General features: G+C 51.3%; 1 long non-coding RNA gene across 1 annotated transcript; it reads left to right on the forward strand.

The window, feature by feature from the left end:
• The first annotated feature begins 5,497 nt into the window (after positions 1-5,497).
• LOC139604740 (uncharacterized) lies at positions 5,498-10,550 on the forward strand. Its single transcript, XR_011684083.1, has 2 exons — positions 5,498-6,424; positions 8,408-10,550. It is a non-coding gene; the product is annotated as an uncharacterized lncRNA (long non-coding RNA).
• The last annotated feature ends 15,348 nt before the right edge of the window (positions 10,551-25,898 follow it).

The raw sequence follows: 25,898 nt of genomic DNA on the forward strand, positions 1-25,898 counted from the left end.
ATGAGCTTTAAATGGGTGCTTTCTTGTCATTATTGCTATCTTATTTAATGCCATTGTAGAGGCACGTCTGGAATGACACAACAACAGCAAATGCTTCTGGAGCAGAGACATTGCTTGGAGAAAACTCTGCCCTGCTTTGTCTGCCTTCTCCAGCCACACTGCTGTCACTGCAGAGATGCAAGCAGGTCTCCTCTGTGACTTCACAGCAGACACATTCTGCTGAAGGGAGTGGCTGCAGCACACTGTCCCTTAGGTGTGCCCTTCCCTGAGGTGTTCCCAAGGCCCCTGTCCAGGACAATCCTTAACCTGGATTGTGTTCCATGTCTCTTGGGGCCAATTTCCTGCTCAACAGCCCACTTCAATCACCTACCCCTTTGGACTGTGCTTTCTACTGAGCCAGTCCTGCCAGAAAAGCAGCTTTAAACACACCTCTAAGTAGGCATTGATCCAGATAAAGAACATCCATTCCCCTCTGCCCAGGGCCAGTCCCCTGTACATCTGGCAGCCTGCAAAATCTAACACCCCATCAGCAGTAATGCAATTTGTTTTGTTAAATCTGAAGTAATTCCTGCAGATCCTTGGCCTTCAAAGGCCAACGTTGCCACTCTGGAAGGAATCCTGTGACCCCAAGCATTTGATGGTGACCACACCAAAGCAAGAGGTGCCTCCTTCAGCAGGAGAATGGCAAATGGCAGTCTGTGCCTTTGTGTCCCCAGCCTTCCCCCTGCTAGCAATGGCAGCTACACTCCAGCACACCCCAGCAGCTTCAGCAGAGGTTATTTGTGTTGCTTAGTGCAGATCAGGACTCCCAGTCCACCACTCCCAGCAGTTTGCAATGACAGCAGGACCTGGACACTGAGGTCTTTTGCTGGAGGCAAGCCTGTCACAAGCACACACCCTCTTCAAACTTCCTCTTAAACAGAAAGGAAAAGAGTAGGAAAAGGCTACCTTTGGACCAGTCTCACTCCTGTCTAGAAATGGGCCAATTCTGGGCAGAATACTCCCTCCAGTGCCAGCCTCCTTCTTCCTGCTGAGAAACTTCTCCCTCAAGAACTTAGAGGGAAGCAGCTGAAAGGCAAAAATACACCAGCTAGAGCCTCAGAGATGCGCTTGTTCAGAAAGGCTTTTCTTGAACAAGTGGCACTGGTGAATAACTTGTGATCACATCCACTAGGACAGCCCTGGAAGCCCTGGAAGTTTCCTGCTGAAATACTTAGCATCAGTCAATTAATAATACAGAGTGCAATACACATACTCCAGCCACAAGGCTCTGTCCCATGAGCTTCTCCGTGACTGGATGGGACATGGTTGGGGATTTCTGCTCTTTGGGCATTTGTTTCCTCTTATGTCTCATTGGATTGAGGCAGTGACCTTTCCAGAGAATGGGGAGGAGCTCTCAGAGCTGCCTGAACTCCATCCCTGCACAACACTCAGAACTCACAGCAAGGAGATATCGCTGCTGGCTGAGTCCAAGAGATGCAAGAAAACAAAGTTGTACCTAGAGTGAGGTGCACAGGAATGTGTCCAGGTTTTAGTTCTCCCTGTTAATTGTTTTCTCTGTCTGGGCTGACAGAGCCCTCCACAGAAGAAAACAGAGGGATCTCCTTGACAGAGCCTCAGCAGTGGGGCATCTTCAGTCAAGTGAGCTGCAGACAGCAAGGGACCTTTGTGGCCCTGGCCCCAGTGCTGCCTGCAGGGCTGGACCTGTGCCCACACAGGAGCTGGGAGAGAACAGCTGCTTTGGAAGCTCTTCCAGCTGGGACCAGCCGTGACTCTCAAGGCTTTGGGCAGAGTTTGAGCCTCCCCCCCACATGCCCAGGTGCCCAAGGGCAGGATGGTCAGAGCAGCACAGGTGAGTGCCCAGCCTGACAGAAGGAATTCCTGTGGCAAAGGGAAAGGGACAGAACACATGCTCAGGGCTTCAGCTGTACATTGGTTTCACTTGGCTCCGCTGGCACAGCCAGGCAAGGCACAACTGAAGCATCCCACAGTGTTCCCTACTGCACCAGGACAGCCCCAGCAACAGGAGCACGGCACAAAGGGCTGGGGAGGGGCTCTGCAGCTTCACAGCACTGCTGGACAACAGGGCCAGGGAGAGCAGGGACACCAGGGCAGTGCCAGCCTGAACACAGCCCCAGTGGGTACTTACAGTAAAAGACTTCAGTCCTTCCCTGGACAAAAGACGAGGTGTTGGTGTCTTCTTTGGCAATCCTGACGCCATTTCCAAGGGAGGATGTCGCAGATGAGCGACAATGCCTCAACAAAACTGGAAGGAGCAACAATGGAACTCTGAAAATCCAGCACCCAATTCATGGCAGATTCTAGGGGTATACTGGTGCTAAAAATGTTATATTATTTGAAAGTAGCTAAGTGCTTGTTTGGTGTAAGTAGCTAGTATAGTTAGGCCTCTAGTTGGACTTTATTTGAACTCAATGGCTACCTTGTGCAATTCAAAGATGGATATACTGAAACCTGGAGCTCAAAAGCTGAACATTAATAAGAGCTGGAACAGACAAAGCTGTAGTTTAAATATTACTTAAAAATAGCTAGAGTGGGCCTCCTCTTCTTTAGGCTAAAGCACCCCTGCTCTCTCAGCTGTTCCTCACAGCTGAGAGACTCGTGAGAGACTGGAATGTTATGGCTAATGGCTTAAATATCATTATAAAGGACTTTCTGCCCATTGGGACAAAACTGTATAAAGAAGCTGCAACCACCAAAGCCCAGCCTTCCCTGAAAATGCCTCCTGACTGGAACTTGGCACTGTGAGTTAAGCTGCCTAAGGGAACTTGAGACAAGATCAAGGTGACACTATTGTCCCATTAGCTCAGGGCTGGGGAGAAGTAAACAAGGCTGAGGAGAAAAACCTATCCACAACAAAGCCAAACCCAGCAGCTGTCCTGAAAATCAGCCCAGTCTGGGTTCAGGCTGGGGAAGTCACAGCCACAGACTCTTCTGCTGAGGCCAGGTTTGCACACAAACCTCCCATCAAAGACCTCCACAGTGCCTCCAGACCCATTCCTGAGGGCTTGCACCAGACAACTGCAGGGCATGCAAAGTAACTCAACAAACCTGAAAATCCAGAACCCAACTCATGGCAGACTCGAAGGATATACGGGTGCTAAAGATTTTATATTATTTGAAAGTAGCAAGAGACAGAGTCAAACTTGCCCCACCCCAGGGAGGTACCTGGGCAGTCCCACCTTGCCCAAATCTGCATGACTCCATTGGAGTCTTACGTTTTGGGAGACCTCACCACAGAGAAGACCACAAGAGGATTTAATGGTATGCTGATGGGATTCATGGAATGGTGATATTTTCTACTAAATCTGTCTCTGTCACTCTCTTTCTCCCCCCTCCCCTTCCCAACCCCCATCACCCTCCCGCTTTTTCTTTTCTTTCTCTCTCTTTCTTCCTCACATTTACTGTTACATAAAATCCAGACCATTGACTTTGGCATGTGGTCTCACTTGCACCTCAATACAGAGGCATCTCCCTAATAATTTTGATAACCAAGTGATAAAAACCCACTGAAACTTGAACAGAACTCATTCACCTTTAAGCAGTTTAAGCAATTACTATAGGGAAAAATGTATAGACTAGTATATTTAGAAAATGTTGCATTTCTTCAGTGAAAAAAAAGCACAATCAGTAGACCATTTATTGTTCATCCTCTCAGGTGTACTGAACTACTGTGCCAGAAGACTGGCATGATCACATCCTCTATTGCCCTTTGGCATTCTCTTTCAGAGCACAGATGAAACAAAACCAAAAAGTTCAACTTTAGTTGGTCTTTACCTTCAAATGAAATTCAGGACTCCCTAGCAGAGACCGATGCTCTGCACGCTGAGAAACTTTTCGCAGAGGCCAATGCTCTGCACCTTTAGGAATTCTCTGCGCAGACCAATGCTCCGCCAACAATTCCCTTGGCAAATCGCCCGCTGCAGCCGCCTGCAGGAGCCCAGGCTGCGCACACCCAGCCAGGGCCGCGCTCTCAGGCGGCTGAGGCCGCGCCGCTGTCACAGACGCTGAGGGCCCGGGCGCGGTTACCGGGCAACCGCGGCACCGAGTGCGGGGCCGGGCCGGGCCGGGCCGGGCCGGGCCGAGGGGATTTCCAAAGGAGATTGTCACTCGAGCGACTGACTTCAGTTTGGTGCTTCCCAAGAGCCTTTCTGTAAGTAAGGAAAGGTTAAAATGTGGTGATAAAGGCACCTATGTCAGGTCTATTCATTGCTCTTTGTAGCACTACTATTCTACCCTGGCTGGAACAGCAGGAGGGGCTGAGGGAGCTGGGAAGGGGGCTCAGCCTGGAGAAAAGGAGCCTCAGGGGGGACCTTCTGGCTCTGCACAACTCCCTGACAGGAGGGGACAAGAGGCTGCTTCAAGTTCAGGCCCCGCCGGAGCCGCGTGCTTCCCCCTCTCCTCCTCCGCTCCGCCTCTTCCTCCCTCCCTCCTCCTCCTCCCCCGCTCCCGGAGCCCTCGCAGCCCGCGGGAGGGGCGGGGATGGAGCCGGGACAGGTCGGAACGCAGAGAGGGCTGGGTGGGGGGATGTCAGGAGTGGGAGTGACTGGGCTGTACTGGGATCGTCCTGGGAGCAGCTCCTGGGTGACCGAGTTCTCCTGGAATCATCCTGGGATCACACTGGGAGTGAGGAGGAGCAGCGCGATGGCTCCAGCGCTGGGGCTGGGGGCGCTCCTGGGGGCCAGGGGGGAGTGGGACCCCCGGCACCGGGACCCTGAAACCGCCACTGCCGGCACCGGGACCCCCCTGCTCCCCTTATCCTGCTCGGGGACCCCCCCCTGGATCCCCCATTCCGGACATCAGGAGCCCCTGCTCCCCTTTTCCTGGCCATCCCATGACTCCCAGGCTCCAGACATGGCGTAGGCTTGACTCCGGGACACCCTGGAACGCCTTGGTCCCCCATTCCTGCCTTTCCCAGCCCCCAGCCCCACCTTTGTGCAAAACCAGAGACTACTTGAACTCCCCCTTCCCGAACATCCCGGGTGTCCCCACCCTGGTACCCTCCTTTTTTGGGAAATCCTGGACTCCCCTTTCCTGGGCTCAAGGACCCCCTAGAACTCCCTTTTACTTCTCCATATCCCTGCCCTCCCCATTTCTGCGAACCTGAGACCCCCCTTGCACCCCCATTCCTGAGAACCCAGATGCCCTTTTACCCCTTTGCTTGGCACTGAGACCTCCCCTGCACCCCCTTATCTGGCACCAACTCAACCTTTTCCCAGCCCTCCACCTCTCCCAGCCCCCAGCCCCACCGTTTTCCCTGACCTGGGACCCCTGGGCCCCCATTCCTGCCTTTCCCAGCCTCCAGCCCCTCCATTCCTCACACTGAGGAGCCCTGGCATCCTCTTTCCTGGGCACAGGATTCCCTGGACACCCCATCCCAGCTCTCCCAGTCCCTGCACCCCCTTTCCTTGACTCTGAGCCCCTGAACATCCTTCCCAGCTCTGCCAGCTCTTCATGTTTGAGATGAAGGACTACATTTTGTTCATCATGAAAAAGAGACCAGTGTGTTACAAGAGTTGTCTGCTGACTATTTCTGTACTACTTCATGAGATATGAGCTACAAGGATACCAGGGAAGGGGTTGCAGGAGCCCACACATAGTCCCACCCAGCAAATGGTACAAACAGATAACTCACAGAAATAACGACCAGGGAAAGGCTGGGGAAAGGGCAGGGGCAGATTAACACCCAGCAGGGAAACCTTTCCCGCTGACAAATGGAACAAGCAGATAACTCACAGAGATAACGACCAGGGAAAAGCTGGGGAAGGGGCAGGGGCAGATAAACAGTCTGCAAGGCAGGATATTTGCTTGCTGAAACTTGATAGGGCACATATTGCGTTAATCATAAGATTTTGGTAATTTTCCACGGAGAAGTCACCAAATAAAGACATAGGGTGAAGAAGACACAGCTGAGGAAGACTCCGCAGCCTTTTATCACTGACCACCAGGAGACAGAAGGATGACCCTCTAGCAACAACCAGCGCAGGCGCAGAGTACTCCGAGATGACATGGACTCCTGAAGGATGGAGAGGATAAAAGGACTGAATCAGAAACTAGTTGGTGCGGCAGTAGGTGGAGCGGAGACTCCCCTGTCGCCCAGCGCTGAGCCTTTGCTTACGTAGTATAACAGCTTCAATAATTAATAAATTCTTTGATTGGAAATTGCTCATTTTGAGTCAATTTTATAACAATTTGGTGCCGTGACTCGGATGAGAGTTTGGATCGGGTAGGATCTACCCAGAGTGGGGGGCGCCTCATCCAGTGCTTTCTGGGTGGCCCCTCTGGGAGAACCTCCGCCACTCTCACCGACGACCCTAAAATATATACTAGTAAGCAAACGGGACAAATTATACCGGTGAACCCCTTAATAATCTGTGCACGGAGTCCGGACGAAGACGCAGGACGCGTAAGTATAAAAGGGAATCTGTTCGGGCGGGGTTGGGATCCCGGAGTGTGGCGGTGGACAAGTGTGAATGAGAGGAGGGCCGGCAGCCGGACTCTCCAAGTGAGTGTGGACCCTTGAGTAGTGCGGTTCCCGCAGACCCGCGAGGGCTCGGGCCACGAAAAAGGGGAAGTGAAAGGAATTTGAGAGTGAAAGAAGGCACTCTGGATGAATGGGGCAGGGGAAAAGCAAGACCCCAACCCAAGTCAAACTCCCCCCCATTCCAAGGGACAGTCCCCTAGGATTTATGCTTAGTAATTGGAAGCATTACCCGGGGACCGAGACTAAGGATAGGGCCAGAATGATACATTATTGTATGGAAGTATGGGGTGGGAAAGAGATTTCCAAAAAAAAAAAAAAACAAAAAACGTTTTTTGGCCCGTGTTTGGATCATCTGAAGACTGGGTTCGACAGGACTTGAACCTATGGGTAAATTCTAAAGAGCCCTTCTCGCAAGAGGAGAGTGATTATGCCAAAATATGGGTAGCAAGACCCGAAGTGTATGTTTTCCAATTAAGAGAAGGGAAAGGGGATCCGGACAAAAAGGGGAAGAGGGACAATCATTTGGGCTACTTAATTATAGCACCGCCCCCATATGTCCCACCGCTAGCACCCAATGCCCCACCACCTCCACAACCACCTGCACCAAACAATGATGAAGAGGGTAACCAAGGGGAGGTTAACCAAACCGGTTACCAAGGCCCGATTACAAGGAGCCACAGTAGGATGGAGACGGGGCTATTCCCTCTACGGGAGATGCCTATGGGTGGACCACAGGCGGGTATAGGATTTATTACTGTCCCCTTGAGTTCGGCAGATGTACGAGACTTTAAGAAGGACATGGGACATTTATTAGAGGACCCTTTTGGGGTAGCTGAGAGGGTCGACCAGTTCTTAGGACCAAACATCTATACCTGGGAAGAAATGCAGTCCATTTTGGGCATTCTGTTCTCTACTGAAGAACGGAATATGATAAGAAGGGAAGGAATGCGTATTTGGGACACGCAGCACGTCCAAGGCCCGGCTGCGGACACTAAATGGCCCCTACAGAACCGCCATTGGGACCACCAAAATGCGGCACATAGATTACTGACTAAGATACATCAAAAAAAAAAAAAAAAAAAAAAAAAAAAAAAAAAAACAAACAAAAAACCACATTGGGGATCACAGGGACTGGTAGATTATTTTGCTGCAAAGTATGTGAGTGTGGGAATCTGGGACATTGCCAAACAAGTAACCAGAGGATGCCTAATTTGCTTACAAGTAAATAGGAAAAAAAAAAAAAAAAAAATTTTTTTGAGAAAATTACCGGAGGGAGGCCGACCGCTAGCGAAAAGGCCTTTCTCCCACATTCAGATAGATTTCACCGAGCTCCCCAAAGTAGGGAGAACCAAATATTTATTGGTCTTGGTGGACCACCTAACACATTTTGTGGAAGCCTTCCCAACCGTAAGAGAAACAGCCAAAGTAGTTACGAAAATATTGATGGAAGAGATAATCCCGAGATATGGGGTCCCAGAAGTCATTGACTCAGATAGAGGGCCGCATTTTATTTCCCAAGTTACCCAAAACTTAGCAACAGCTCTGGGCATACGGTGGGAACAACATGCCCCCTGGCATCCCCAGAGCTCTGGACAAGTTGAACGAATGAATGGGGAAATCAAAAAGCAATTGACCAAACTGGTAGCAGAAACCAATTTGACCTGGGTTAAATGTATTCCTCTAGCGTTGCTAAATATAAGAACAAGACCTAGAGCTGATTTAGGGGTATCACCCTTTGAAATGATGTATGGGATGCCGTATAACCTAGAAAATCCTAACGAACATCCTGTCATTAATGACACATGTACACAAAAATATTTGGTGGAATTGACAAAGTACAGAAAGGCATTATGGGAAAAAGGTATGTTAGCACAACGGCCTCCTTTAGATTTTATCTTACACCAGGTACAGCCAGGAGATTGGGTGCTCGTGAAAAGCTGGAAAGAAAACCCCTTGACTCCAAGGTGGGAAGGACCGTTCCAAGTACTCCTCACCACAGAAGCAGCCATACGAACCGCTGAAAAAGGATGGACTCATGCTAGTGGCATAAAAGGACCGGTAAAACCCCCTCACAGCTGGGAGGTTTGCAGTCTCCCGGGAGAAACCAAATTAAAGCTGAAACAAACTGATAAATGATTTGGATAGTAATCTGGGTTGGAGATAACCATTATCTCCAAACCCAGCTAATAGGGAATCGGGAGGCTCTTGGATATTGCAAACTCTTAGAGGACGAGTTAAGAAAGCCCTACTTTAAGTCCCCGAGATTAGAACATAAAGGGCACCCATGGAAGGGGGAAAAAGCACAAAACAAAGATATAAGGTTAAAGTGTAACTGGTTAGATTGTGACTGTCACCCCCTTGTATGCTTTTCCTGTAAATTGTGTCACGAACCTTGGTGGTCTCATTGTCGGAGTGGTAGAACACCTAGGGGAATTTGTACGCCGTGCTATGAGAAAGAGAGGAGACTAACGTCTATCATTCTTAGTAGCAGAGTTGCTACGGGGGAGGTAAAGCTTGGATCTGACGAGTGGTGGGAAACCTTTTCCAAAGGGGTAAATCCTGATCGGTTCTGCTACCACCCTAACGAACCGATCCCCTTTCTCCTGGACATCCTGGAAGTGGTGTGTCAGAAGAAAGCCCCCAATTTGCGGCGTGACCTCTCATTAATAAAAGCTAATAACTGGGCCGCCAGTGCTGAAAAGTGGAAACGGGAGGTTTATCCGGCTCCTGAAGAATACCTCTGCTGCCGAGAAGATGGTAAACCCCGAGGCTCGCAGCAACCGAGTCGTCGGGCGAGGCAGAGAGGTAATAACCAGTGGAGTCCGTCGGAAGCCTTGACCCCCCATATGGGATGTCCAGGAAATGTTGGCCGTCCTGCCCCAGGATTGGTAACCCACCACTGGGGAAACCAAAGGTAAAATTTAACCTGAGCTCCGACAATGACAGCCCCAAATTACAAGCCTTAATTCTTTTCTGGTGCATTGTAACAAGTTCAGGGGCAGAAGGGTATTCACATCAACCCTTCAAATGGTCACTGATTAGATGGGAAGACCAGTATGTTATCCAGACCAAAATCACGTCTGGCGCACCCAGCTTTTTATGTACTTTGTGTGATTTAATACCTGTAAATCCATGTTTAAATCAGTTTGGATATTATTTTTGTCCAAGCTCAAACCCGGGAAAAGGGTATTGTAACTATCCAGGACACGTTTACTGTGCTTATTGGGACTGTGTATCAGTAAGCTCCTTTGGGGGGAACGAGGACGGGTTTATCAGAACTGGATGGGGTCCATACGGGTGTACACAGCCCACTTCCACATATACCCAGAAAGAAGGAGGGTTAGATGGAACATGCAATATGATTTACATTAATGTGACAAAACCACATGACCAAGTCTGGTTATTAGGGAAAATGTGGGGAGCCCGATTATGGGAACCAGGGACAGACAGAGGGGGGCACTTTATAATCCAAAAGACAACCGTGCCACACGACCCCGAACCAATTGGACCAAACCAGGCGATAGCTGGAGAACTAACGCTAGGAGAAAATAATGGAAATGAATCAGAAACAGCCCCAACCACTAGTCTTCCAGAAATGTATAAGCAAAACTTTACTAATTCGACCCGAGGACCTGAAAACCCGGGAGAAGGGGACTTGTGGAAAATATTACAGGCCACTTTCCTAGTCCTGAATGAGACCCATCCAAATCTAACTGAGGAATGTTGGCTGTGTTACACCGTAAACCCCCCGTTCTATGAAGCCATAGGGGTAACAGCAAAAAGCAGACGAGTAAATGGGACCAACCCAGCTAGGTGCCTATGGAAAAAAGAAGGAGAAGAATCGAGAGGGATAACCTTGGCACGGGTAACGGGGAGAGGAAGATGTATAGGACGAGTACCAGTGGAAAAACGACATCTATGTCAGGTTATGGGGAATTTGAGTGGCCCTAAGAAACCTGCCAGCTGGATACTGCCAGCAGCAAATACTAAATGGGTCTGTAACACTCTCGGAGTCACCCCATGTATAAATATAGACCGATTTAATGAATCCAGTGACTTTTGTATTCAAGTATTGATAGTACCCAGAGTCCTTTACCGCCCCGTAGAGTACGTTTATGAACAATATCAAAATATAGGACCCCACATAGTGAAATGGGAAATATTCACAACCTTCACTGTAGCAATGTTACTAGGAATAGGTGCAGCCGGGACAGGAACAGGAATAGCCTCACTAATACAGCAACACCGAGGATTCCAAGAACTAAGAGCCTCTGTAGATGAAGACCTCAGGAGGATCGAAACCTCCATCAAAGACCTCACAGAATCATTAGATTCCCTAGCAGAGGTAGCCTTACAAAATCGAAGGGGGTTAAATCTATTATTCCTGCAACAAGGAGGACTATGTGCTGCTTTAAGAGAAGAATGCTGCACATATGTAAACAAGAGCGGAATTATACGGGACTCAATGGCAAAACTAAGGGAGGGGCTAGAAAGAAGACAAAGAGAAAGGGAAAAACACCAAAGCTGGTATGAATCTTGGTTTAACTATTCTCCTTGGCTTACAACTTTATTATCAACGATAGCGGGTCCACTACTTCTCTTACTATTGGGACTCACGTTTGGCCCTTGTATTTTTAATAAATTGATTAGCATTGTAAAAGGCAGATTAGAAGCTGCTCACCTAATGCTCATACGAGCAAAATACGAAACCTTGAAGATGGATGATCCAGAAGAATCTCTGGAGCTCAGCAAAAGGGAATTAGAGAGTTTTGACGAACAAAATTGAGTATCAAAACAAAGGGGGGATTGAGATGAAGGACTACATTTTGTTCGTCACGAAAAAGAGACCAGTGTGTTACAAGAGTTGTCTGCTGACTATTTCTGTACTACTTCATGAGATATGAGCTACAAGGATACCAGGGAAGGGGTTGCAGGAGCCCACACATAGTCCCACCCAGCAAATGGTACAAACAGATAACTCACAGAAATAACGACCAGGGAAAGGCTGGGGAAAGGGCAAGGGGCAGATTAACACCCAGCAGGGAAACCTTTCCCGCTGACAAATGGAACAAGCAGATAACTCACAGAGATAACGACCAGGGAAAAGCTGGGGAAGGGGCAGGGGCAGATAAACAGTCTGCAAGGCAGGATATTTGCTTGCTGAAACTTGATAGGGCACATATTGCGTTAATCATAAGATTTTGGTAATTTTCCACGGAGAAGTCACCAAATAAAGACATAGGGTGAAGAAGACACAGCTGAGGAAGACTCCGCAGCCTTTTATCACCGACCACCAGGAGACAGAAGGATGACCCTCTAGCAACAACCAGCGCAGGCGCAGAGTACTCCGAGATACCATGGACTCCTGAAGGATGGAGAGGATAAAAGGACTGAATCAGAAACTAGTTGGTGCGGCAGTAGGTGGAGCGGAGACTCCCCTGTCGCCCAGCGCTGAGCCTTTGCTTACGTAGTATAACAGCTTCAATAATTAATAAATTCTTTGATTGGAAATTGCTCGTTTTGAGTCAATTTTATAACAATGTTCCCCCTTTCCCTGGCCTGTTGACACTCCTGGATCCCCAAACTCTCACTTCCAGCGCCCCAGCTCCCACAAATCTCCATGTCCCCCCAGTTCTGCACTCCCTGCAGTGCCTGGAAGTGGCACTGTCAGAGCCTGGCCCGGGGATCCCCCAGTCCTTGATTGTGGGGGACATGGACGGGACCCCCTGGGAGCACTGGGGCAGCGAGTGGGGCTGGATGGAGCCGCAGAGAGCGGGGATGGGGGAAAGAGCTGAGCTGGGATATTGGGGTAGCCAGAACTGGGATATTGGGATAGCCGGGGCTGGGATATTGGGATAGCCAGAGCTGGGATATTGGGATAGCCAGAGCTGGGACACTGGGATAGCCAGAGCTGGGATATTGGGATAGCCAGATCTGGAATATTGGGATATCCAGCCCCGGCTCAAGGACAGGACCCGGCCCGTGGCCAACAGTGCCCTGGAGACGGGGCCGGTACAAACAGAGCGGGGGAGTGGGGGGAGCTGGGGGCTGGGCTTGGATCTGTGGGAATGGAGGACTCTGAGGGGCTGGGATGGGAATCCAGGGAGCTCCATAGAGCTCCCTGGGGCTGGGACACGACTCCATGGGTCCGTTCTCTCCTCGTTCCCAGGTCTCCACACGCTGCAGGTGGTTTCCAGCTGTGACCTCCTGCCAACAGAGTGTCCATGGGATCCCATGGGTACGGCTATGAGGGCTGGGATTTCATCTCCTTCCAGCTGGGATCCAGGAGCTTTGCAGGGTCGTACAGTGCCACCTGGATCACCCAGAGGTGCTGGGAATCCAAAGGGATCATGGTGGAGGAGATCAAGCATTTCCTGGGACACACTTGTGTGGAAGGGCTCCTAAAATACATCAGATATGGTCGAGAGGCTCTGGAGAACAAAGATGGGCATGGGAGGGGAAGGGCAATTCTTATGGGAATGGGGTATTCAGGAATGGGGGACTTGGGAATGCAGGAATTGCCATGGAATTTCCATGGCCAGATCTCACTCTCATCCCAGTCAGGTGAGAATTCCATGGATGGATCTCCCCCCTAACCCACAGCCATGGGAATTCCATGGGGAAATGATTTGAATTTATGACCAATCCAATGCCAGCAGTGCAATGAGAAGTAATCCCTGCTGGGGTTCCATGGGATATCAATCCCAATCTTTTGCCCAAGCCGGCTCTGCTGTGCCCGTGGGAGCACCAGGGGAGTGCCCTGTCCCTGCCTTGAGCCCAGCACGAGCCTTTCCTTGGCTGTTCTGTGCCCTGCCTGGGGCAGGAGGGCATGGCCGGAGTGGCTTTGGTGGCCCCAGGCACCCGGCTGGGCTGCAGCCACTGCAGGGGCTCCTGGGGAATGTTCCAGAGCAAAGCTTAAAGCAAACAACAGTTCCTGGAGGGGATTCTGTCCCTGGGCCTGTGCTGGGACCCCAAGGGCAACAGCCCAAAGTGCTGGAGCTCAGTGTCCCTTGGCCAGGCCGTGTTCCCTGGCTGTGCCCTGTCCCTCAGCTGTGCCCTGTCCCTGTCCCCTGTCCCTCGGCTGTCCCCCGTCCCTCAGCTCTGTGGGGCCAGGGGTGGCAGCAGGACCCAGGGCAGCCCTTGGGGAGAACAACCCTGAGCCCCAGCTGAGCCAGTTCCCCCAGTTCCCCCCAGGTCACTCCCAGCATGGGCCCTGTGGCTCCCAGTCACCCTCAGGATGGTCCCAGTCACTTCCAGTTATACTCAGTATGTTCCCAGTATCATCCTGGTCACTCCCAGTATGATCCCAGTATGATCCCAGCACAGTCCCAGGTGTTCCCATTCACCCCTACTATAGTTCCAGGCACTGCCAGTATGGTTCCAGTCCTTCCCAGTAGGATTCCAGTATGAACCCAGTCACTCTCAGTATGGTGTCATTTGCCCCCAGTATGGTCCCAGTCACTCCAAGTCACCCAGTATGATTCCAGTCACTCCCAGATCCCCCCAGTATTATTCCAGTAACTTCTTTTATGGTTCCTCTGTGATCCCAGTCACTCCCAGTCTCTCCCAGTATATCCCAATTGCTCCCAGTAGCTTCCAGCATGATTCCAGTTGCTCATAGCCACTCCCAGTCACCTCCAGCACAATTCCAGTCACTTCCTGTATATTCCAGTTGCCCCAGCATGGTCTCAGTTGCCCTCAGTCTGCTCCCAGTCACTTCCAGTGTGATCCCAGAATGACCCCAGTCACACTCACTCAGTGTGGTTCCAGTTGCTCCCAGTGTGTTCCCATTTGTCCCAGCATGGTCCCATTTCCTCCCAGTGTGATCCCAGTTTCCTCTAGCACAGACCCAATCCCTCCCAGTATGATCCTACTCTGATGCCATGATGATCCCAGTTGCTCCCAGCATGGTTACAGTTGCTCCCAGTCTGATCCCAGTTGCTCTCAGTGGCCCCTAGCATAGATCCATTGACCCAAGAATGATCCCAGTATGAGTCCACTCTGATCCCAGTCTCCCCCAGTATGGTCCCAGTCAATCCCAGATGCCCCCAGTGTAGACTCAGTCACTGCAAGTTCCTCCAGGCGCCCATGGCTGAGATTGGGTTCCACCTCCAAAATTCCCCGTATCCAAAGACTGCTCCAAAACAAAATCTGCCATTCCTGACAAGTCTGGCTGGCCTTGGCCTGGTGAGGCTCTCACCTGCCTCCCAAACACTGGGGCTCTGTGCTTTCATTCCTATGGAAAAGAACTGTCCTTCTTGTCCAGGTGCCCATGGCCAAATTTGTGTTCGACCTCCAACATTGCCTGTTGTGACAGACTGGAGGAGATTGTTGGCTCAAAACTTTTCATATGGGGGAGGATGAAGGGGCAGGTCAAGCCTTGCCCTGCCCTATAAGCCCTGCCCTGCCCTGGAACCCCAATCCCCCCAGAGCCTCTATCCCAGCCCAGCAGTGGCTGCCAGTCCCTGGCACAGCACAGGCAATGCTCCACAGCCACCTCTGCAGCCCCCAGCCCAGCTCCTGAGGGACCAAATGAGCCCAAGTCCCACCTGGGGGAAGGGCCCAGGGAGACAAAGGGGTATTGAAGGCTGACCACAAGGCAAGCACACATCTTGACCCTGGATCCTCTTGGAATTTCCATCTGAACAGTGCTGGAATCCAGGAGTTGGTAGCTGTGTGTGTGCTTCTCTAAATCTTATTTGTCTTCCTCTCTCTGTGTGTCTACTTCTTCTATTTTTGTCCTCTTGCAAATTTTGAGTAACTTGAAATTGAACAGGCTTAGAGTTTGTGAAGTTGAATGGGCCAAGTTAATGCTTTGAGAAGTGTTTTTTTGTTGATTGAATGTCCTATTAAACCTTTTGCTAAAGTTTTTCTGATTTTCTAAAGTTACCAGTAAAGGCTGGTTTGTTGTTTTGACCTCATGAGAATCTCTTGTTGGTATTACTCCAGTACATCCAACTCAGAGTACACAAACAGCTGTAATTCCTTTTAAATGTCTCACTGAGGGAGTTGTTTGGGGGGTGGGAGTCAGGGCTTGTCTGTCCTGTCCCCACGGTCTCTGGGCAGGGATGGCCTCAGTGGGGGCTGCTGACATCCTCACAACTTGGAGGCTGCTGCTGAATTTCACTGCTCCAGAGGCTTGTTCAGCCTTCAGCTCTTCAGTGCAGCAATTCAGTGTCCCAGGGCTCATTAACATTGAGAACACCTGAACAAGCCAAGCCTCTGGGAATCATTTGATTTTAATTTTCAAATCATTTGTGGTTACATCGATCTCAGTAGTGTATTCAAAGTGAATACATGATATTTAAAAAGACAGTGAGAAAAGAATTTTTAGGTCCTGTTTAGTTTTGTTTTCCTGTTAATTAATTGATATGTGCAATCTCCAATTGACACTGAATCCAAGTACCTCCTCATGCAGTTTGAATAGATATGAAAATCAAGACCCTTCCTGGCTGACAATCAATCAGACTCTGTCCCTACCCCCAGCCCACCATTTTCCCCATCCAAGCCCTGGCACTCAGAGCAGCCTTGTGCAAATATGAGCTCCCTCCAGCCCAGGCTGCACCTGCAGCTTTCAGCTCCTTGGCTCCAACTCCCACCTGCTTTCCTTGGAGAAGGAGCTGCCCGAGACACAGAGGGATGTTCATTTCTTGTCAGCCAACAAAGCCAAGGGAAGGCACAGCTCCATCAAATGCCAAAGTCATTCCTCTGCTGGATATTAAATCCACTTTCCACAGTCTCAGAGCAATGGAAAACACCTTCTGTGCCCAGCACAGATCCCAAGGTCCCCCCAAACCCTCCCTGCCCCGATTCTGCCCAGATTTGCTCTTTGCACACACGAGTCACACGCTGAAGTCAGGAGCTCCCTTCGTGCCCAGAGGGAAGAAAAGAGAGAAAGGGGATGAAGAGCTCTCCTGTGCAGAGCCAAGGTCCAAGTGCAGCCCCTGCAATGGGAACCACAACTCATCAGGTTTGTGTCCTTTGGGCTCAGGGCCTGGTGACACTCAGAGGCACAGAAAGGTTTCTTGCCAACAAACACAAGCTCAACATTTGAACAGTTTAATAACCATCACAGCTCTTCCCTCAGCTCTCTGTGATGTCGCAGCAGCTTCTGACATGTCCCCCATCCTCAAGGGATTTCTTACAGGAACAGTTTTAGACAGAGACATATGCAAAGGTAATTCTGTGATACATATAAACACAATTAGGATGTTTATATGTAATGTGGAGTTGTATATGTAATATGTGAAGTTCAAATATATACCGCTAAGGTGGTATATATTTGAACTTCAGAAAGATTGGCAACTAGCTGAAGCTCAAAGCATGAAACTGTCGTGAACGGCGGAAGAAATGCCTCACACAATATGCATGAATAGCAAATCCCAAAGTTTATTAAAAGCTCACACATATTTATATTGGTGTTAATGAAGCTTATACATATTGCAAAAGCTGAGCTCATTATTGGTTAAAGCACACTTAGATCAACCACACCTACTTCCATGCTCTAATGATTATTTTGTTTCTATGTTTACATTCTTATAGCTTCTCTACCTAGGCTATCTTCATTTTCTGGCAGGCAATTTTCTCCCCCATCTTCCTCTTTCAGCGAAGGTCACTATGACCTTTGTCAGTGATTGGACACTGGTTGCTTAATCCCCAGCTTGTTTCCCCTATCCTTATCCAACGGTGTCACATCGAAGTGGCCTTTCTCAGCTAGCCAATTATCCAAAAAGCACTCCACATGAAACCAGTCATTTGAGAGGCACTTGAATGACCAGAGAGCACCTGGATGAGAAAATCTGGGAGTGCTGGAAAGGACATAGATCCAGTTGCTCTAAATGAAGAGATGTTCTTAGACATGGACATTTAAACAGGAGAGCTGGAAACACCTGAAGGAAGTGGGGTCACTAAATATTAGAGTGAATGTCAGTGGCAAAGGTAGAGGGGAAGATCAGTATTTCTTCTCCTGCCATCAGTAGAAGAATCAAGTAGATCCAGGAAATTCCTGTTCCTGCTGGGAAAAGTTTGCTGTTTCTTAAAAGTACTCAAGTGACCCAGATAATAAAGATTTGCTTCTATATTATAAAACTAACAGGTATTAACACCTGTGCCCCTTTCCAGGAAGACATTAGCTGTGTGCCCATGAACAGGCAGTGCCATTTGTGCCCTGAGGTGCCCAGCTGGGATTGGATCTCTCCCAGAGCACCTGAGGGAGAGCAGAGCACCTTGCAAGCTGCAGGTCCCTGACAGCACCACAGGGCTCCTGTCCCATCAACATCTGCTCTGCTCCAGTCTGAAACAGGGCCCAGCACGGTGCTGGGATCATCAGAGAGCTGAGGTGTGTGCTGGAATTCAATGGCCTCCCCATCCCGCAGCAGCCCTGCATTTCCCTGCTGCAGCCTTGGTCTCCAGCCCAGCCATGGAGGCTCTTTGGGCTCTGGAGTGTTGCTGCAGCCCCCAAGGGCAGCTGAGCTCTGCCTTTGGCACAGTCAGGCCTGGCCAGTGCAGGCCATGCTCAGCAATTGCTTGTGTGTGCCTGGCCTTGCTGTCAGCCCCGGCAGCGGCTGCGTGGCCCCTTTGTGGCCCTGTGCTGGCCCAGCCATGGTGGCCCAGCCCCTGTGCAGTCCCAGCCCAGGCCAGGAGCATTGCGGCTGGGAACGGCCCCTGTGCCGTGGTGCCCACAGCAGCCTTGGGGCTCTGTGCCCCATGGCCTCCCTGCTGGGCAGCCTCTGCCAGCTCCTGCAGAGCCCGTGGCACCTGTGGGGCTGCACAGACAGCCCTGCCCCGGGCTCTGCCGGCCTCTGGGCCAGCAGAGAGGCTGGCCAGGGCTGGCCATGGCCAGGAACAGGCCCTGAGCCCCACAGGAGGATGGAGCTGGGCCACAGCCAAACTCAGCCCAGGCCAAAGCTGGGCTCAGCAGCCAGGGCTGCCAACGCATGGGCACAGAGGCTGGTGCTGACAAATGTCCTGGGCCCCCTCCCTGCTCTGTCCGTGCCACCAAGGGCACAGAGCAGCCTCCTGTCTGGGCCACTTGCCTGTTTGCAATGCCTTGCACAGGCGCTGGCCCTGCCCCTGCCCCACAAGGCCTGGCCTGAGTCCTGCCCCTGCACACTCAGCCAGGCTGAGATGGACACTGATGGTTTCTGGGCCAGGCTCTCTGAGCCCAGCCCAGCTCCCTGCACGCTCTGCCAGCTGCCCTGAGCTCTGGGCAGCACCAAGGGCCTCTCTGAGCCCAGCCTAGCCCAGCCCAGCCCAGCCCAGCCGGCTCTGGCCCCACAGCTCTGCTCAGGCCAGGCTGCTCTGGGCACTGGCCCCACGGCCTCAGCCCCTGCCAAGGCCACAGCAGCAGCTGCAGCTGCCACAGGACTCAGCCCCAGCCATGGGGGAAGGTGCTTGGCCAAGGCCAAAGGAGGCTCCCTGGCTGCCCTGCTCCCCTCGACCTGAGGTGCTGAGAGCTCTGCAGCCCCTGCTGCCATCCCATCTGCCCAGGGCAGCACAAGAGCCCCGGCCTTGGGGCCCTCAAGAGCTGCTCCTGCTCCAGGCCCAGGGTCCATCCCAAAGCTGGGGCAGCCACAAAGCTGTGCCCATTTCTGTTCATTGCTGCTCTCATGGGCATGGATCCTCAGCCACTTGGAGGCTGCTAATGAATTTTATTACTCCAGAGGCCTCTTTCTTGAGCTCTTCAGTTGAGGAATTCAGTGAAAAAGGCTGATAAACATTTGCTCAAAACACCTGAACAAGAACAGCCCGGAGGAATAATGAACGATTTCAATTCTTCTGTGGTTAATTAGACAAATTTCAGAAGTGTATTCAAAGTGAATATGCTATATTGAAAATAATGCGGAGAGAATTGTTTTGCCTGTTTAAGTTTTCTTTTCCTTTTATAGATTGGTATCAGCAATGTCCAATAGATATTGGCCCCCAGCACCTCCTCATGCACTCTGAACAGATATGAAAATCAAGACCCTTCATGGCTGACAATCAATCACACTTTGTCCCTATCCCCTCCCCACCATTTCCTTCACCCAACCCCTGGCACTCAGAGCAGTTGAGGAATGGAGTCACATCTAGGGGTGTCCCCAGGGCTCAGGATTGGGGACAGATCAATTCAATCTCTTTATTGCTGATCTGGACGAGGCCATCAAGGGCACCCTCAGTCAGTTCCCAGGTGAGCCCAAGCTGGGTGGGAGTGTGGCTGTGCTGGAGGGCAGGAAGCTCTGCAGAGGGATCTGGCCAGGCTGGAGCCATGGGCCCAGGACAATGGGATGAGGTTCACCAAGGCCAAGGGCTGGGTCCTGCCCTGGGCTCACAACCACCCCAAATCCCTGGCCCTGTCCTGCCCCTGATCCCCACAGCCTGTCCTGTTTCCTTCATCCCTGCATTGCCAGGGACTTTCTGGGACAAGGGAGTTCTGCTCTGGGGATGGAGGGAGGTGCAAGTGCCACCACTGGAGTGGGAACCACAACTCATCAGGTTTGTGTCCTTTGGGGGTCAGGAACTGGTGGGACTCAGAGGCACAGAAAGTTTCTCTTCATGGCCAACAGACCATAGTTGAACAGGACACAATTTAATAACAATCATGCTTCTCCCTGAGCTATGTGCAATGACCCAGCAACGTCTGATGAGTCCACCATCCACAAGTGATTTCCATATAAAATTCATTTTAGACAAACGTGATCCTGTAATAGATATAAACACAATTAAGTTCTTGTATCAGGATGCTCATCCTGGAGTGGGGACAAAACAGCTCCAACAATTCCTGATTTGCAAAGCTGTCAGTGGTGGATGGAGAAGGGAAGTCAGGCTGCTCTTGGTGTTGAGGAAATGCTGAAACCAGCCTGACTCATTTCATCTCCTCCTGTCCTGGCTGATCTGCCCTCTTTCCCCTTCCACCCGTTGGCTTTTGTCTCCCACCAGGCCCCCAGTGAAGAGCCTGGCTCTGTGTTCTCCATCCCCTCCTCGCTGGAAGTGCCAGGCTGGGATGAGGAGCCCCTCAGCCTTCCCTGCTCTGGGCTGCACAAGCCCAGCTCCCTCAGCCTCTGCTCACAGTCCAAGGGCTCCAGCCCCACCTTGGAGGCCCTTCCCTAGCCCTGCTCCAGCTGCCAGACATCTTTCCTGCCCTGGGCAACCTAACCCAGGCCACAGTGACCTGGATAATCCCCGTCCTTGATGTCCTGGTGACACAGCCCTGGCCCCTTGTCCCCATGTCAGGCTCTGGGGTGGATCTTGTGGAACATCCTTTGGTGGAGGCTGTGGCTCCAGGTGGGCCAGGGGGATCCCAGGGGACAGGGGCTCCACTAGGCATGAACAGCATTGGACTTGTTGGGAGAAACTGTGAGGGGGAGCTGGGGTGGAGTGACCAACCCAGTGACCTGACACAGCCCTGCTGGGATGTCACACAGCCCCTCTGGGATGTCACAGCCTGCTCTGTGATGTCACAGCCCATTCTCTGATGTCATCATCTGCGCTATGATGTCAGAATTCTGCCGTGTGGTGTCACAGATATGGCCTATGATGTCATAGCTTCCCCATGACCTCACATACCCCACTCTGTGATGTCATATCGCACTCTGTGACCTCATGTTACCAGATGGTCAATTGCCTACACCAGGTGAGCTGACACCTGGAGCTTGTTCTCCAAAACCCCAGGCCTATGGAAACCACACAATGCCCATTGTGTGAGAAGGGGAACTGGAAGTGCAGCAGCCTCAGTGTCCTGCCAGCTCAGCCAGGCCCACTGGAACATTGGGGTCCACAACCACCAGGGACCACCAGAGAGACCCCCAGGACAGAAGAACGCATAGGTAAAGGGGAGGGGAAATATGCTATTGATTTTGGGGAAATTATTATCATATGTATGTTTAGTCCAAGACAATCAATGAATATGTGAGAAAAATACAGAAAATAAACAGAAACTTTCCTGTACTCAGCCTGCATGGCTTTGGGAGGAGCTATCCCCCGTGCATCCCCCTGAATAAAGAATGCTGCTTCTTAATGCTACATTGGTGTTAAGGAGTTTTCTGTTTTACCGAATTTTTGCTAACACTCCCACTGACAAGGAAAGCTCTGTCTCCTGTTGTTCGCAAACAGAGGAGGGCTGGTGGCAGATGTGGGGCTTGGAGGCTGCCTGGGGCACAGTGACCATGAAATAATCAAGAGTTCAATCTTCTGTGAAAGAAGGACAGGCAGCAACAAAACTTCTACACTGGAACTAGGAAGGGCAGGCTTTGGCTATTTTAGGATGCAGATTTGGGGAGTACCGAATCAGGTACTGATTTTTTTAAGGGAAACACCCTTAAAAACAAAGGGTCCAGGAATAATGGACATGCTTCAAGATAGTAATCTTAAGGGGGAAGGAGCAGCCTGTCCCAGTATGGCAAAAGATGAGCTAGAGAGGAAAATGACTATCCTGGCTCCACATGGAGATTTTGTGAGAACTCGGAGGGAAAAAGGACCAGAAACTCAGGAAGTGTTTAAGGATGTCCTTAGGTTAAACATAAAGAAAATTATAGACGTCAAAGCTCAATTAGAAGTTAAGCTGGTGGTTTCTGTAAGGAAAAAAAAAAGAGTTTTTATAAAAATTTATAGCAAAAGGTAGGAGAAGAACATCTACTCATTGTTGGATGCAGTGGAGAATACAGTAAGAAAAGATAAGGAAAAGTCTGAGCTACTTAACACCTTGTTTGTCTCAATTTTCAGTATGAGGACAGGTTTTCCTCAGGACAAATGTTCTCCTGAGCTGGTAGATGGACACAGGGAGCAGAACATCCCCCTGGAATCCAGGAGGAAGCAGCTGCTGACCTGCTGAGCCACTCAGATGCTCACAGGTGTATGGGATCAGATGGGATCCATCCCAGGGGGATGAGGGAGCTGTGGATGAGCTCCCCAAGCTGCTCTCCATCATTCACCATCAGTCCTGGCTCAGCAGGGAGGTCCCAGAGGACTGGAGGTGCCAGTGTGAGCCAATCCCCAGGAAGGGCTGGAAGGAGGATCTGGGGAACTCCAGGCCTGTCAGCCTGACCTGGGTGCTTGGCAAGGTTATGGAACAGATCACCTTGAGTGCCATCACAGGGCACCCACAGGATGGCCCAGGGATCAGAGCCAGCCAGTGTGGATTACAATATCTGCACTGATGGTCTGGACGAGGGGATTGAGTCCATCATCAGCAATTTAGAAGATGACACCAAGCTGGGTGTGAGTGTGGACCTGCTGGAGGGTAGGAGGGCTCTGCACAGGGCCCTGGACAGGCTGGATCCAGGGCCCAAATCCAACAAGGTGAGGTTTAACAAGTCCAAATGCCGGGTGCTGCACTTTGGCCACAACAACCCCTGCAGCACTACAGGCTGGGGACCGAGTGGCTGGAGAGCAGCCAGGCAGAAAGGGACCTGCAGGGACTGATGGACAGCAGGCTGGACATGAGGCAGCAGTGTGCCCAGGTGGGCAAGAAGGCCAATGGCTCCTGGGCTGGATCAGGAATGGTGTGGCCAGCAGGAGCAGGGCAGGGATTCTTCCCCTGTGCTGGGTACTGGTTGGGCAGCACCTCCAGTGCTGTGTCCAGTTCTGGGCCCCCAATTTAGGAAGGACTTGGAAGGGCTGGAGCATGTCCAGAGAAGGGCAACAAGGCTGGGGAGGGGTCTGGAGCACAAGTCCTGTGAGGAGCGGCTGAGGGAGCTGGGGTTGTTTATCCTGGAGAAGAGGAGGCCCAGAGGAGACAAGGCAGTGTCCGGGCACAGGTTGGACTTGATGACCTCCAAGGCCTTTTCCAACCTTGCTGATTCTGGGATTCTCTGAAACCACCCTTGGAGCAGTTGCAGGATGAGCCCTGGGCCTCCTCTGCAGAAGGAGGGAACAGCCATGGGCAATTGGAAGAAATTTGTATCAGGAAAGAGAAAAGAAAGATGAAGCAAAGGAAATGCTGAGGGCAGTTTGGGGTGGCTGCCAGGCAGCCCTGGCTCTGAGCAAGAGCGTCTGCAGTGGCACAGGAAACTCCCAGCTGATGGGAACAAACTTTCTGGCTGACTGCAGAGGCCAGGACAAAGCTGAGTGGTTTCCCTGGTGTCCCCCAGCCCTTGCTGGCCCCAGGGGCTGATGGCATTTGTGCTCCCTCAGGTTCACGTCCCCACAGCAACAGCATGGGGGTGCTCCCGCCTGCTGTGTGCAATGCAAACAGGGGCTGCTGAGCCAGTGCTGCCGTGTCTGTGCCTGCAAGGATGGGGCACCTGTGCTGCTGCTGCTGGGCACAGCTGCTGAGCCAGCACTAATCTGCCCCCAGCTCTGCACACAGACATTGCTGCTGCAGCTCCAGAGAAGGAAACAAAAGGGCATCTCTGCAAAAACTTTGCTGAGACATCTGTTGCAATGCGATTTCCTATTTTACCTATCCCAACCTCCTCAGGGGTGTGCCAACCTTTCCCCCTTTTGCCATCCTGCCTAAGAGCTGTCCATCAATCTTAACATTCCAGCAGGGCGTCATGTGGTTGGCAGATGCTCCTCAGGTCTGGGCTCATTGGCCTGTCCAAGTGTCTGTATCCCGGGAGCCTTCCCCTCCTCCCACCTGGTTGGCCCTCACGTGTCCCTCCCCTCCCCTTGTCCCCGGGGCTGAAAAAGGACACAAGGCCATGCGGCTGGGTGTCTGTCTGTGAGCTGTTACCACATTCAGAGGTCTACCATGCTGCAAGAAAACTCTGGACTAAGTTTCTACGACAGAACCCGCTTCTTTTCTCTTCACTGCTGCTTGAACCTTTTCCACCAAAGATAAACTGAGTTCCTACTTTGCCTGGATTTGTTCTGAGTGCCCAGCTGCAGCATCCAGCCGGCCAAAGGTATTCTGGGGTGAAAAACGCCACAGCTGCAGCCTTTGGTCCAGCAGCGAGGGCTAGACGAAGCCAGGCAGGACACTCCCAGAAACATTCGGGGTCTAATATTCAATATATTGGCACCCAGACGTGTGGCTGCACGGACCTGCAGCCTCAGAAGGAATCTCAGAACCTTGGAAAAGTGTTACAGCAGCTTTGCTTCCACTGGAAAGAGCTGTGGTTGCACAGCTCTCCAGAGAGACTTTGGGACAAAACCCACAAAAAGCCTCGAGGAACGCATTGCGCCTCCGGAAAGCCACAGCTCCTTTCTGGTGAGCGAATTTTCTAGGGGAGAATAGGGGAGCCCCTCCTGCCCAAGGGGTCCTATTCAGTGAAGAGACCAGCCTGCCTGACTTTGCCAGCAACAGCTTCGATTTCGGTATTTCTGCTCCTCGGGGGGGTAGAAGCCCAGAAATCCGTTTTTGCCGTGAGACGAGGTTTTTTTTTGCTCTTTGCATTTTAGGCTGCGCAGCCCTGCGGAGCTAAGGTGGTTCCCTGTAAAGCTTTAACTCTGCGGCGTGTTTTAGCCGCTTTTAGAATTCGCGCCAGCTCGGAGGAGCAGCACAGGTCTGCCTGCCCCTCCCCCCGGCTCGGCAGCGCTGCATGCCCGGCTCTCGGTGCGGGGGAGGCTTTGTCTGTCTCTCCACACGCACGCGGAGCGGCCCCGGTTTCGGCTCGCCACGTGGCGCGTGGGGGGGGCTGCGTTCCAGGCGGGGTCCCCATTCCCTGCTGCTGCTGCCGCGGCAGTTTTAAAAGCAGTGTATACAGCTGCATTGCGAAAGCTTTCGTCTGTTATCGCCTTTTAACCGTGTTTTTTTTTTTTAAATCGGTAGCTGATTTTGGCTTTGTATTTGGTCGGCGGGACTTTGTTCTGTGCCATTTACATCTAAGATGGGCTCAAAATTAAGCACAGCACAAAAAGGAGTGTATTATCATATTTTTGGACTTTTAGTTAATGCAAATGTAAAGTTCTCTAAAGGAAAATTGAAACAGTTTATAAGGTGGCTTTTTCTGCACTTCCCACGAACTTCTCCTGAGGAAGTCCACAATATTCAATTTTGGGATAAAGTAGGGCATGAATTGATAACCTTGGGACAGTCTGGGAATACATCCTCAGCTAAATTTGTGTTCTGGAGCTTACAAATTCGGACCGCTTTGCTCAAACAAAGTGAATTGGAGAAAAAGCCAAATATTAAGCCATGTACCTCTGCTCTCCCTGTGTCCTCCCCTTCCAGCCCTAAAACTCTTACCCCAAAACTTGGTATTTTAAAGAGAGCAAATCCTGCTCATGCGCTGGGAAGTCAACTCCCAGAGCAGATTAAAATGCCTGAATCCCCTTGTCCACAAGGCCCTGGCCAGGTCTCGTGGAAAACTTCCCAAAACCCTGCTTCCCCCGCTCTAAATCCCAGAGCATGTGTTAGCTTTTCAGAGAGCAGCGATCCCCAAAATGCCCCCCAGTCCCTAGGGGGTACCCAAGATGGAGGATGCCAGGTGGCACCCTCCCAGACCTGGTCATCTTCTTCCCAAGATCCCCTTAAGCA

This window comes from Agelaius tricolor, unplaced genomic scaffold, assembly GCF_023055355.1.
Source record: "Agelaius tricolor isolate 1412-34295 unplaced genomic scaffold, bAgeTri1.0.p SCAF_55, whole genome shotgun sequence".
NCBI lineage: Eukaryota > Metazoa > Chordata > Aves > Passeriformes > Icteridae > Agelaius > Agelaius tricolor.